Here is a 14,692-nt window from a genome sequence, read left to right as displayed (position 1 = left end):
CTGTGGGGCTGGCAGCCCCAGACATAATTCCACCCCTTCTCCTAAATGTGCCCCATCTCCTCTTCTCCTCCTCCCTTGGGATGCCTCCTGCATGCCGCCTGACAGCTGTTGAGAGAGGGAGGAAAAGAAGTTGATCAGTGGGTCCAGCAGGCACTCTGGAAGATCTCTGGATCCCAATTTGAAAAATTCTGCTTCCTGTTGGTCCTCCATTGCTGTTGCTCATCTCTGACATTGCTCATCTCTGACTCTTTCTGGTCTCTTCAAGTGCACATCCTTTCTGGTCTCAAGCTCAGAGCCATCACCTTTAATCAGGATTGAAGCATGCATCCTGATAGGTTAGTATGATTACCTCATATGTCTAATTTATGTCCACACACTGCAATTCTATTCCTTCCAGGAGCAATGATAGTGGTAACCAGTGACTAGATAGCTTTCTTAAAGCAAAATATTATTTATCAGAGTTGGAAACTTCAAAGACATTGGTTTTTAAAACAATAAAACAGGTTGTTTTACCAGGGGTCCTCATGGGGATTTTGGTAGATTTGAGCTTCCTACAGACTTTTCCCTCCTCCCTTAAGACAGCTGGAGTCTAAAGTACATTTTCTTTCCTCAACTCACAGACCAGTTCACTCTGTGCTTCTTGGACAATTTTCTTTAAAAGGTGCTTAGTCCTTTTGATCACTCTCCTTTTTAAAGAACAAGTCACTTTTTAACTCTTTTAGTCCTTTGATCTGCTGGGTCCCAGCACTGCCAAAAAAGGGCTTGTCACTCTGTTGGAGACAGACTATAAGGTCCTCAAAGGTAATACTTTCCCCATTGTATTTCACCAGTGTGCTGGGGATGACTGCATCACTTTCTTGATTGCTTTTCCAACAGCCTTTTCAAGTGTAATCCATACATGCCTAGAGGAAAGATTTATAACTCACTATGCTATAACTTCACCTCACTGACCAGGCAACACTTAGTGTTCAGAAAATGATTCCATATCATTATTCTTAGAAAGTGTCAGAAGGATAGCTTTGATAGTCTGTAAATTTAAAAACAACAAGCAATCCTGGGGCACCCTGAGGCCCACTTTGAGAAAGCTGCTAATGGGCCATACCTGTTTGTTTACTTAATGGTTCTGTAGCCATGAAACCTCACAGCTCCCATTGGCTCCAGTTTGCCATTTGCAGTCAAAGGGAGCTGTGAGAGAGACTTGTTAGCAGCTTTCTCAAAGTGGGACCCTGGACCACTTTAAGAAACACTACCTTACCCTGGCCTACACTGGGGAAGAGTTTGAATTAAGATACACAACTTCAGCTACGTTAATTGCATAGCTTAAGTTGAAGTATCTTAAATCGAATTTTGGTGCCGTCCACACTGTGGGAAGTCAAAGGGAGCACACTGTCTCTTCGACATTCTTTACTCTTCATAGAAGCAGGACTACCGACATCTACGGGTACGCCCCTCTCAGTTTGAATTAGCGTGTCTTAACTAGATCCATTAATTCAAACCCCAGATGATAGACTATGACTGCTTCGATCTTGTCTGTAGCGTAGACATAGACTTGGAGACTAACAAATAGATTGTGAGCTTTCATGGGTAAAACCCACTTCATCAGATGAGTATGTCATTATTCTTAGAGTATGTCTACACTACACCCATTGTATCAGTGTGTTAACACGTCTGTATTTTCTGCAGCACAGCCAGTGGGTTTTACTTGGCATACCAGGCATGTTCAGCAGCAGTTCAACATGTCTGCAGATTCTCTTCCTCTTAGATATCTGTAGACATTTGTGTTTCAGCTTAATTACACTATTTTGCGCTCTCCTCCCCTAAATAAGTAATCCATACAAAAGTCATTAATAGATTATGACTAAAGACACCAGGCTAAAATACAGTTTAACTTTCTATGAAATTAATTATGCAAAAACAAACCAGTTATTCTCTTCCATACGGTTATGAAATGGAATTGGGTGACTTTTATCTGCTCTTCACTGCTTAGTCTCAGGGTTGCCTATCTAATTTCATGAAGACTCTAACTCAGGCTCTAAAGATAGAAATTCTTCCCAAGTCACAGAAGACCTAGACATAGTTCTCTGCACAGACAAATAAGGAAGAAGAGTTCTAGCTACTGTTAATTTGGTTGTTAATGGGAAGAGGGGCTGTATTATAAATAAGCTCATTAGGAGAGGATCACTCAAATGATAAAATTGGTATCACATTTGCACAAAATGATGTCTCTAATTGCTCAGACCTTTTTATGGTTTGTGTCTGCTTGAGTTCTTTTGTGCAGATAAAAAGGCTTCTATAGGAAATAAACCTCAGTGCTATAGGACTGTCAGTCTGGAGGGCATCTCCAATGAGATTAATGATGTCTACCAATATAAGGAATCTTTGCATAAATGAGATAATAGATTCGGCAAAACCTGCCAACTTTTACTCATTTGGAGTAAATATTATCTTTAATTAAAAGATTTAAGGTATCTTGTTCCCCAAACTAATGAGAACTACATTGATTTCCCTTAGGAATTAATTTACCTTCTTAATTCTCATTCATTTTGGTGATAGGACTAGTTAGAGTTTATTCCAGCTTTGTACCTTTGTTGAACATACTCATTTACAATAAAAAGTCATTTTCCAAATTGACATCTTTGTTGGTATTTATAATAGTCAGTTCTCTTTTGGCTCAATAAGCATTTGTTACTAAAACATTTATTACTAATTGCTCTGTTCATCTTAGTTCTCATTCCGTGCAACATTTGTCAATAACTATGTCATTTCAGAAGACAGGGCTATGCAGCACTTTAAAGACTAACAAGATAGTTTATTAGGTGATGAGCTTTTGTAGGCCAGACCCACTTCTTCAGATCAAATTGTGGAAGAAAATTGGCATGACCAAAGGGATACAATAAAAAAAAGTGAACACATATAATATAGACAAATCAGATTTTAGAACAGAGGGGTGATGAGGAGGGGAGGTAAGTGTCTATGAGATAATGACATTGGAGGTGATAATTGGGGAAGCTATCTTTGTAATGGGTAAGATAATTAGCATCTTTGTTAAGACCCATTTGTAAAGTGTCAAATTTAAGCATGAATGACAGTTCAGAGTCTTCTCTCTGAAGTCTTGTGTTAAAATCTCTTTGAAGCAGGATGCATGTAGTCAGATCATTGAGACAATGCCCATTCTGGTTGAAATGGCAAGAAACTGTTTTTTCTTTGTGAAACTGTCTGATGTCTGTTTTGTGTGCATTGATTCTTTGTGCCTAATAAGTTTGTCCAATATACATAGCAGACGGACACTGTTGGCACATGATGGCATAAATTATATTTCTGGATGAGCAGGAATATGTGATCTTATAACTGAAATGGTTAGGTCCAATGATGGTGTCAGCAGAGTAAATATGTGGACAAAGCTGGCAACGGGATTTGTTGCAAGGGAAAGTTCCAGGGTTGGTATTAGTGTGGTATGTCCTGTGGTTGTTGGTAAGAATCATCCTGAGGTTAGTTGGTTGTCTATAAGAGACTATGGGTCTGTCTCCCAGAGCTTCTTGGAGTGTAGTATCCTGTTCCAGTATAGGTTGTAGTTTATTGATAATGTGTTGGACGGGTTTAAGTTGGGGGCTATAGGTGATGACAAGTGGTGTTCTATTGTTGGTTTTCTTGGGTCTGTCTTGAAGTAGATGGTTTCTGGGTATTCGTCTGGCTCTTTCAATTTGCTTTTTTATTTCTCCGGGTGGGTGACAGAGGTTTATAAATGCTTGGTAGAGATCCTGAAGTTTCTGGTCTCTGTCAGTGGGATTAGAGCAGATGCGGTTGTATCGAAGGGCTTGGCTATAGATGATGGATCGTATGGTGTGTTCTGGATGGGAGCTGGAGGCATGTAGGTAACTGTATGAGTCAGTGGGTTTTCTGTAGAGAGTGGTATCTAATTTACCATTGGTGAGTTGTACTGTGGTGTCCAGGAAATGGATCCCTTGTGTAGAATAGTCCAGGCTGAGATTGATAGTGGGATGTAGGTTGTTAAAGTCTCTGTGGAATGCATCCAATGTTTCTTGGCCATGAGTCCAGATCATAAAGATGTCATCGATGTAGAGTAAGTAGAAAAGGGATAAAAGGGGATGGAATCTGAGGAAATGTTCTACTTCAAGACAGACCCAAGAAAACCAACAATAGAACACCACTAGCCCCCAGCTTAAACCCGTCCAACACATTATCAATAAACTACAACCTATACTGGAACAGGATACTACACGCCGAGAGGCTCTGGTATATATCTTGTTAGTCTTTAAAGTGCTGCATAGTCCTGTCTTTTGTTTCAGCAAGACCAGACTAACATGGCTACATCTCTCTTACTATGTCATTTCAGGATATTTTGTCTTTGATTCACATAGAAAACAATTGTGAAGCTAAAAGAATAACTAAGGTAAAATAGAACTGTGTAAGAAAGAAAAATGCACTGAAAGAAGTCTGAAAAGAACAGTTTGCAATCGCTGAAAAATATAAATGGCTCATTGTATATTTTCACACCTATCAGCCGCTGTTTTTCTACAAGGATTAGTTTTAACCAATGGAGACACTTTAAATCTAGAGGCAACAATTTTATTATAGATTTTGGATACACACATGTATTTTAGTAGGAAAAGCTCCAGCATATATTATATGTGAGAATGGAAGCCAGTACCCACTTTAGGAACATACTTTATAAAAGTAATATTACTGGCTAAAAAAGAATTATTTTAGTTAATTCACACATTTTTCTTGTTTAATCAAGAATAAAGACAATTATCTTAAATATTGATCACTCTGTCACAGATACAGGATAATATAATCTCAGTGGTTTAAAACACAAATGTAGAGACAAAATTATTGGAGGCCACCTTTTGGTACTAATGGCATTACCGTGTTAAATAGAACATTTTCTGGATATACCAAAAGGAGGACAGGCGACACTTGATATGGATTTTAATCAGGCCACAATTTTATTGTATAGATGTCAGTGACTACCCATCAGATAAAATGTACAGTGCAGGCAAATACATGTTTATTCCAATCATTACTCTGGGCTTCCACCAGCACTTCCCTACTTCGTTTCCATCCACATCCTCCAGCTAATCCATGTGTTAGACCTTACCATCCACCCTCCTCTAGGAGGGTTAAGATGGGCAATGAGAATGGTGCTGGGGGGGTTGGGGTTGGTTCCCTGTTGTACCAATCACAGAAGTCTCTAACCCTCCCTCCCCCATTCTATTTGGCTTTGCTTGCTGTATGAAACAAATAGGCTTTCCTTGCCCAAGGCTTCCACCTTTTTGACTTTTGAACCTCACATTCCAGGAGGGCAAAGCTATCTATTTCCCACCTCTGTGCATAAATCATAAGGAGGTCTCTGACTTCATAAAGCAGAGCTATCCTCCTTTGTCTAGCCCAGACAACTCCTGTCCTCACTTCAATTGTGGTGCAGTTAATTTTTGTTCTGGGTGTTATTGTACTCAAATATCTCTCTCAAGCCAAAATTATAGAAGACTTTATCCACTTGCATTATCTATACCTTCTTTCTTGCATTTGGTATGTCCAGCAGTGGATATAGGGTAGGATGAGCTGGGCGGTTGCCCTGGGCCCCGTGCTTCAGTAGGCCCCGTTCATGCGCTACTTCCTGTCGGCTGTGGCCGTGGCGCACGTGCGAAATTGTGCTGCCTTGGGCCCCGCGCTTCAATAGGCTCAGCGCCTTGGGCCTCGCAAAACTCTCATCTGCCCCTGGGTATGTCTGTGTCTTCCATTTTGTGTTCAGTTAAGCACAGCCATACAAATGATTCATGATAAATCATTTACTTTAAACATTTTTGACTTTACATCTCATTTAAGAAGTGTTGAGTTAAATTGATATGTAGGACTTTGTGAAGCTCAGTAGTTTCTTCTGTTCATAAGGATTCAAATCAACCTTTTTCTATTTTAGTTTATGTGGACTTTGTTCACTGAATTTCACTTTGAGAGGGCTGAAACGAATAAAAAATTTAAAGGGCTAACTCAGGTAACTTGTGGACCCATTTAGCGGGGTACCACAAATGTCAGCCCTGGGTTTGGTATTATTCAATATTTTCATGAATGATTAGGGTAATAGAATAGAGTGTATACTATAAATTTTGCAGTTGACAGCAAGCTGGATGGGGTTATGAGCACTTTGGCAGATTTAAAATTCAAAACAACTTTGATAAATTTGATAACTGGTGTGAACTCAACAAGATGAAATTCAGTAAATACAAATGCTAAGATTAATTAATTAAATTAATTAATAATCAGTTAGATCAATTATTAGTTTAATCCACCCTTAGAAGTTTTTAAGGCCTGGCTTGACAAAGTCTGTTTGGGATAATTTAGTTAAGGTAGGTCCTGCTTTGAATAATGGATTGGACTAGATGACCTCTTGAGGTTTTGTCCAACCCTAATCTTCTCTGATTCTGAGATTATAAGTACTTGAGTTAGGAAAGAAAGAATAAAATTAATAATAAAAAATTAGGAAAAACTGGGGAGGTAATGCTGAAAAAGATTTGGTGGCTATAATGGATCACAAAATAAGTATGAGTCTACAGTCTGATACAGTGGCAAAAAAAAGGGGGGGGGGGTTAGTAACTGTAGTGACATATGTAAGACAAGGGAGATAATTGTCCTGTTCTATTCAGTTCTGGTGAGGCTTCAGCTGGAGCCCTGTGTCCAATTCTGGTCACCACATTCTCCGAAAGATGTGGACAAACTGGAGAGAGTCCAGAGATAAGCAACAAAAATTGTAAAACATTTAGAAAACCTAAGCTACTGTATAAGAAATGGTTAAAAATACTGTTTAGTTTTGAGAAAATAAGACTGATAGCAATATTCAAATACATTAAGGGATGTTATAAAGAGGACCACGATCAGTTGTTCTCCATTGAAAGTAGGACAAGAAGTAATGGTCTTAATCTTCAGCAAGGGAGATTTAGGTGGAATATTAGAAAAGTGTCTTAACTATAAGGGTAATTAAGCTCTGGACTTCCAAGGGAGGTTGTGGAATCCTCATCAATGGAGATTTTAAGAACAGGTTAGACAAACTCCTGTCAGAGATGATCTAGGTTTACAGTACAGCAGGCAGGACTTGATGACTTTTCAATGTTCCTTCCAGCCCTACATTTCTGAGATTCGGTGTTTAATTGGTTTTGCGGAGAAACCATTAATTGGCTTAAGTTTATCAGAAAAGGGCCTAGTCTTGGTTGAAGGGTCAGCTGACTCTTACATTTCTATTGTATTCCCAAAACTACAGAGTTTCACCTGGTTTCATGACTAATTAATATTTCACTCAGCTCTCATGATAACTTCTTCTGAAGTCATACTGAAGTCTTTACTCAGCTTTTATTTTGTCATTAGTCCATGCAAAAGGCCTATGGAATTAAATGAGCATTTTGAAAAAGGATCCTCTTAATTAATTGGCTTTCTGTTTAAAAAATTCTGCTCTATCAAAGTTCAGACCACATCATCAGGTACTACTTTCATGTCAGGCAGAACCATGCAGCACTTTTTGGACCGGAGTGCAGTCCTTCAGAGAACAGACACTCACTGAAACTTTTAGCAAAAGGAGATTTTATGACATCTGTTGTAATCTTAATCCATATTGTAAAACAAACTCACTATTTTCAGACTGAGTGGGCCTGATTGTGCTCTAGTGTAAGAGGGGCTAACTCCATTGAACTCACACGGTACAAGTTTGCCCCTATATGCAGCCAGAATCTCAAAGTCTCCCTTACTGTGTTGTGTACTTTTCCCACCCCAGAGGATGTTGTTCAGTGCCGTACATAGTTTGAGAGTCATCTTGGAATATCCGTGTACATAACTGTAAAATATTCTTAATCTCTGCTGTTTTCTTAAACTCTGAGGTAACTAATGGTGTCTCTCCAAGGGTCCATACTGGGACCAATCCTATTTAACCTATTTATAAATGACCTGGAGAAAGGGGTAAACAGTGAGGTGACAAAATTTGCAGATGATACTAAACTGCTCAAGGTAGCTAAGAACAAACTATGTGACTGGGCAACAAAATGACAAATGAATTTTAAAGTTGATAAATGCAAAGTAATTCATATTGGAAAAAATAATCCCAACTACACATATAAAATGGGGACTAATTTAGCTATAACTTCTCAAGAGAGAGATCTTGGAGTCATTGTGGATAGTTCTCTGAAAACATCCGCTCAATGTGCAGCAGCTGTCAAAAAAAGTAAACAATGTTAGGAATCATTAAAAAGGAGATAGAGAATAAGACAGAGAACATCTTATTGCCTCTGTATAAATCTATGATACACCCACATCTTTAATACTGTGTACTGATGTGGTTGCCTCATCTCAAAAAAGATATATTGACATTGGAAAAGGTTCAGAAAAGGGCAACACAAATGATTAGGGGTTTAGAACAGGTACCATATGAAGAAAAGTTAAAAAGACTGTGACTTTTCATCTTAGAAAAAAGGAGACTAAGTGGGGATGTGACAGAGGTCTATAAAATCATGACAGGTATGGAGAAAGTAAATAAGGAAAAGTTACTTACTTGTTCCCATAACATAAAAACAAAGGGTCACCATATGAACTTAATAGACAGGAGGTTTAAAATAAACAAAAAGAAGTTTTTCTTCATGCAGCACACAGTAAACTTGTGGAACTTCTTGCCAGAGGAGGTTGTGAAGACCAGGATTTTAACAGGGTTCAAAAAAGAACTAGATAAATTCATTGAAGTTAGGTCCATCAATACTATTTAGCCAGAATGGGTGTCCCTAGCCTCTGTCAGGGGCTGGAAATGGATGACAGAAGAGGGATCACTTGATGATTACCTGTTTCCATTTCTTCCCCTGGGACATCTGGCATTGGCCACTGTTGGAAGATGGGATACTGGACTAGATGGATCCTGTATCGCCGCTCTTCTGTTCTTATGTTTTTCCCTTGGAACTGATAGAGGAAAAAAATAAAATTATTGAATATTTTACATGGACCACAGAAACACATCTTATTAGGTTCCAAGTCCTACATGATAAACAAAAAAACATTTGGATAGGTCCATTAGCAGATCATTTATCAATCATTGCTGCCTGCATAAGCAGAACATATACTGGGACTAACTATAGATTCATCATTGATTTCTACACATTCTTGATGATTTTCTATTGATAACGCACTTGCAGAAGCACTTCCTTCCATCATACATGAATTTAGAGTATTATCAATAATTTATAAGCAAATAAATAATGCTTATGTACTAGAGTCAGGGTAACAAATATCCTTAAGATTGCACCAGAGGTCACTAGCTAGTGACATGTAGCTTTTAAGCCTTTCAAAAGGTTGCAAGTACATAAAGCAAGCTGTTGAAAGAAAGGTACAACAAAATTATGACTGATATTAATATAAAAAAGCTTTGATAATATATTTTATTAGGCTTTTGCAAAATAGTGTAAAATATATACTCTCTTTCTCAGGTCATTACTTGATTACATTAACTACATACAGTGAAAGCTTAAAAACCCACTAATCTATTTATTTATTTATTTATTTATTTACATAAGAATGTAGGAATAGAAAGCGTAGATCAGACCCAAAGTTCATCTAGTGCAGTGGTTTTCAACCTTTTTGGCCTGTGGACCACCTGGATCATTACAGACCTTTCCATGGACCACCAGTTGCTAGTGGAAACTCACCATTCATTACATAGTAACGCCCGAGCCATTTTGCTAGTACTGTAGCTAGAGAGAATGGGCTAATTTAAATCATTAAACAAATTAAGTCTTTTAACTTTGTGTTAGTTTAACAAACTTCATTTTAAATAAAGTAAAATATTAATTTATGTCCAACACAAAAGGTTCCAATGTTTTCTTAATTTATGGCAAGGATGGGGAACCTTTTTTGGATTGGAAGCCACTGACCCACAGAAAAATCAGTTGGGGACCACACAAGTGAGAACCAAAAAAAAAAAAATCCTCCAAAAACCCCGAACCCTCACTGATGTGGCCCCCAACTGAGACACCTCAGTCTTCTAGTGCTCCAACCCCATGGAGGGACAGGGTGAGGAGAAGGGACAGGGAAGACTGAGGTTCAGAGCTTCCCATAGGCTAGATTTACTTTTCTGGGGTTCCAGAGTTAGTGGATTTTGTGGACCCTCTTTGGCTCTGGGGTAGGGACAAAATGAGGGGTTCAGTGTGTGGGACAGAGCTGCCAGTGAGTGGTATAGGGATAGGGGTGTAGAATCTGGGCAGGAGGTAGGGTTCAGGAGTAGGTGAGGAGGGCAGGGTCTGGAAGGGAGTTTGGTGGCAGAAGACAGTGTGGGGTGGCAGGGCAGTACGAGGGGGAGTTTGGGAGTAGGTGGGGTTGGAGGAGTAATGCAGATAAGGGGAGAGGGTGAGAATGCAGCCAAATAGCTGCACATCAAAACTAGCTTGTGGGTGGTTGATTATCGTGCTCCCATCTTGGAAGGGGAACGAACAGTGGGGCCTTTCTGGGTTAAGATGGAGATTTGTGATTCCTATGGCAACTATATTGTTCTGAAACTAAGAGGAAAAGAAGAATATCGATTCACTTTTATATGGAGATGTTGAAGCTATTTATCTTTAAAATCCTAAGCCAACAAACATTCAATATCATGGAGGGGAGAGGTCTCCCTCGGCCCAGTTTGTTTTCTGGCAATCCCAATGAGGTGTTGTCAGTAACTGAGGGGTCAGAACAGGGGCTGGAGGAGACTGATCCATGGAAAAGCAACGAGCCCCAGACAGACACAGCTCAGAGCTCTGGGGGAAATACTGAATGAGTGTCTGAGCTGCCAGAAGAAATATGCAATGGCATTAAAAGCATCTACTCTGCTGGAGACCTGGATGGGAGCAAATGTCCCAGGTTTAATGCCAAAGGGCGCTGCAGATTATTGAAAAATGTACAGATCTGCCAGCTTTCCTGCAGCGCCTGCAAACTGGCTGAAATTCTCATTCACACACAATAAGGTGCAAAGAGGATTGTGCTGTGATGGGGGAAGGGAGACAAAGAAGTAAGAAGTAAAGGAAAGTGCAGCTTCTGCAAAGGAAAATTGTATCTCCCCCTCACATCCTCCCTCTGTTCCAGCCTCATTCCCTTCAGCTCCATGATCTCCCCACTGCAGCCTGATCCCCCTGCATTGCCTATCCCCCCTCAGGGCAACCCCTGCCCCCACATCCTTCTTCACCCCCCTTTTCTGCCCCCACATCCCTGTTCCCCTCAGTGCACACTTTAACACATCAGCAGGCTGGGACTTGCAGCCCCCTCTGGAGCAGTCCTGGGGTGAGAAGGGGCCACTTGGGGCAGAGTCACTTCCCTGTCTTGCCCAGCTCTTTGCCCAGTGCTCACCCCTCGCCTGCAGGCTGTGGCTCTGGGGCTGGGGCGGTCAGAACCAAGGATGAGTTCCAGCCAAGCCAGGCGCAGCAGGGCATTGGGGAAGGAGATCTCCGCACACCCTCCACAGGGAGCCTAGGTTCCAGAACACCACAGAGGTGGCAGCAGTGTGTGTCAGGCCGTCCCAACCCATCTACAGAGCAGCCCCAGTCCCACCTCCTCCCGGAAAAGGGAGCAGTCTGTAATGGGGGAGGTGTTAACCCCTTAGCTCCAGGGAGCTGCATGCCCAGGTCGGGTAGGGGCAGCCCCAGGGAGGCAGAGGCAAGCACACCGTCATGCCATCCGCTCCACTTGCCAGACCACCCTGGCCCCTACACCATGCCATGCCAGCACCTCCCTCGCTCCTTCATGCACCTGAGCCACAGACCACCTGGGGGTGGTCCGCCAACCACACTTTGAAAACCATTGATCTAGTGTTATATCCTGTCTCGGACAGTGATGAATATCAGATGTTTCAGCAGAAATTGCAGGAAACTCCATAGTAGGCAGATGCAGGATAATCTACTCATAACACTCTCCTTTACATAAATAATAGTGATCAGTTTAGGACTGGATTTCTCAGAGGGGGCTCGCAGCTCCCTTTGAGAAAACTGCTAATGGGATGCTCTCGTTTGGTAATCTAAAGGCTCCATAACCACGCCATGGAGTCTCGCGGCTCCCATTGGCTCTGGGTCATCATTTCCAGCCAAAAGACAATAAAAAGACAATCTTTTGGGATACCACTGAATTCTTGATTTCAATACCTTCTTGACAAAATGGAGTTCCACCATTTAATGACTCATGGTGTGAAAAAGTATTTACTTATCACTTTTGAATTTTCCACCTTTTAATTTAATTGGTTCTGTCCTTTGTTCTTGTTTTTACAGCACTGCAGTACCGTGTATATATGTGGCTGATGGAGAGAAACTGGAAACATGTATGCTTTTTGAAAAAATACATTTATTTCTTAAAAGCCAAATCCTGGTTGCAGAGGAAATATTTGCCACTTAATTCAATGCAACAAAGCTTGATCCAGAAGTACTATTTGTTTAAATGGACTCCACTATGCTTGTCTAAGATAGCTACTGATTTATAAAAAACTTTGGCACCAAACATCAAGATACTAGGAAGGAGAGGTGAACTCAGTTCATGACTCATTTCACTGAATTGTGACTGGATCATTTGCCGTTCCCTTTGGTGTTCTAAAAATAAGCATAGAAGTTGCTGTGTTTGAGATTCTTCTCTGGGTTGATACGTTTTACTTCTTACATACTGAGAGTTAAATCCAGTCTTGGCTGGCACTGAGAGACAGAGAAAAAATGCTGCCAGTGCATCCTCTTCTACTGGCATCCTGACACATCCAGAAGATCTGTTCTTTGAAGATGGGGGCAGTGCCTTGTGGGGATTGCTTTGAAGCTCCTCTCACTAATGCTTCTTGCTAGCAGCAGGAGCTCACATGGAAGGCTACACAGCCTCATAGCCCCTGCAACAAAAAAGCAGGCCCCCAAGGGAATTTTGTGAAAAGCCTGCATGTGTTAGGATATTTCTCATAGTGCTATGCAGAGCTCTTATGGTGCTGCTTGTATTGGGTTGAGAGGGGCAAATAGACTCCCAGGACCAAATTTTCTTCTGGTTTAAATGGGTGGGACTTCATTGAAGTTCAGCTGGGAATCTGATTGCCCTATCCTTTGTACCAATGCCACACAAGGCAGGATTTCACCTCAGCTGTAATATCAGGAAAACAGTACAAAAAGCACAGCAATACACACACACACACACACACACACGAGATTACAGATTGAATGGGTGACTAGATTTACATGCCAGCTATGTAGGTATATATATTTCATGACCGTTCAAAACAAACAAACTATTTTGGCAGCTTGAGAGCTAAGGAGTTTGCACCAAGTGTGGTTAAGTCTGTGTGAGATCTACAGTAAGAGGCTGCTCATAGTCATTGTATATATGTATGTGCTTCCAGAGGTAGAAATCAGACAGATGCTCAGTATGGTAGGAAAATGTATGTGCCTAGTTTATACCATGTGACTTAATTTTTACCTTCGTTATCCTGAAAGGAAGGCAACTGTAACTCCTAAAAATCTTCAAAGAGGTATTGTTGCTTGCCTAACCTGTCATATTACAATAGTCAAACCAGCCATTCAAGACACGTGTGCATGCCCAGATTACCATAAGAGCAAAGTCATACAATTAACTTCTGGGACAGTACAAATCCAGAGCAAATGACTATTTTCATTGACATAGCAGGATTTTCACATTTTAATAGTCTGGCAGGGGGGTTGCTCCCATTCTTACAAGGATAAAATATGAGTATTTTTTCACACCTAAGGAAAATTACTTTTCTAATGGCATTTGTTGTGACCTTCAACTTGTAAGAGTCTGGAGAAGTGTGGGACCATTGTTCAAACACTGAGAATTAACATGCACAATAAAGCAGGTTGCTTTTCTGAACATTGACTGAAAACCTGCTAGTTACGAAAGATTAGATGCATTTCCAGGTCTGCTCCACTCTGTTTCCACTTGCTGCAGAGCAATGTCAGAGTCAAGGTTGAAGGTAATTTAAGAGGACTGAGACAGCACAGTGCCCAATTCCCATGCAGTTTTACAAGGACTCAGCAGTTACTATTTAGATATAAAGAGCACTAATGAAAATGAGGCATCCTTGCTTCCTACTTTTTTACACCTACTACTTTTGCAGTGCCAGCTTTAGAGATGTGATGAGTTTTCTAGTGTTTTAAATGTACATTCAGGAAAAATAGTGTAGCCTCTTAACAGTGCTGGTAGAAAGCTGATCTTAATTTCAATCTGAAGTATGTTTTGCCCATGAAAGCTCATGATACTATATGCAACAAATGCAACCTGAGCTGAACAAATAATGACAAAAGTTATAGGAATATTGTATTTACAAGTGCAATGTATTTGTATATATTCACCCACCTCTGTAATTGGAATGGGAAAAAATGCAAATAATATTTTTGAAAAAAATAGCGTGAAAGTCACTGAAAAAAAATTTAGTCATTATTATTCAGCTGCCTCAAGCACAACACACCTGCAAATATAAGGCACATTTTTCCTGTCTTGATTGATAGACATTAATAAGGTGCACTACATGTCCAAATGCCCAGTGCATAACAAGAGAATATATAAGTTGCCTCCAAAGACTTGTGGGGAACACCTGCTGTTTACAGAAGAAAGTGATTTACAGAAGAAACTGGCTCCTGACTGTGCCTACTCTGTGCTGCACTGATGGGCAATAGTAGCAGAATTCTTTGTTCAAGGAGGAGAGATGAGC

The 14,692-nt window shown here is 40.5% G+C and overlaps 1 long non-coding RNA gene across 5 annotated transcripts in view; it reads left to right on the top strand.

Annotated features, from left to right (window-relative positions):
• The window catches only part of LOC112545857 (uncharacterized), a 51,517-nt gene that overhangs the window by 8,453 nt on the left and 28,372 nt on the right, over window positions 1-14,692 (top strand). For 3 of the 5 annotated variants that reach the window (XR_012906265.1, XR_012906266.1, XR_012906264.1), the window contains 2 exons: window positions 4,355-4,411; window positions 12,270-12,319. The exons of 1 other annotated variant lie outside the window; for it this stretch is intronic. This is a non-coding gene — a long non-coding RNA (uncharacterized LOC112545857). The remainder of the gene's footprint in view (window positions 1-4,354; window positions 4,412-12,269; window positions 12,320-14,692) is intronic. One more of the 5 variants, XR_012906267.1, reaches the window with a different exon arrangement.

This window comes from Pelodiscus sinensis, chromosome 10, assembly GCF_049634645.1.
Source record: "Pelodiscus sinensis isolate JC-2024 chromosome 10, ASM4963464v1, whole genome shotgun sequence".
Lineage (NCBI taxonomy): Eukaryota > Metazoa > Chordata > Testudines > Trionychidae > Pelodiscus > Pelodiscus sinensis.
The sequence above is the reverse complement of the archived record's forward strand: the minus strand, read 5'-3'. Positions and strand labels throughout refer to the sequence as shown.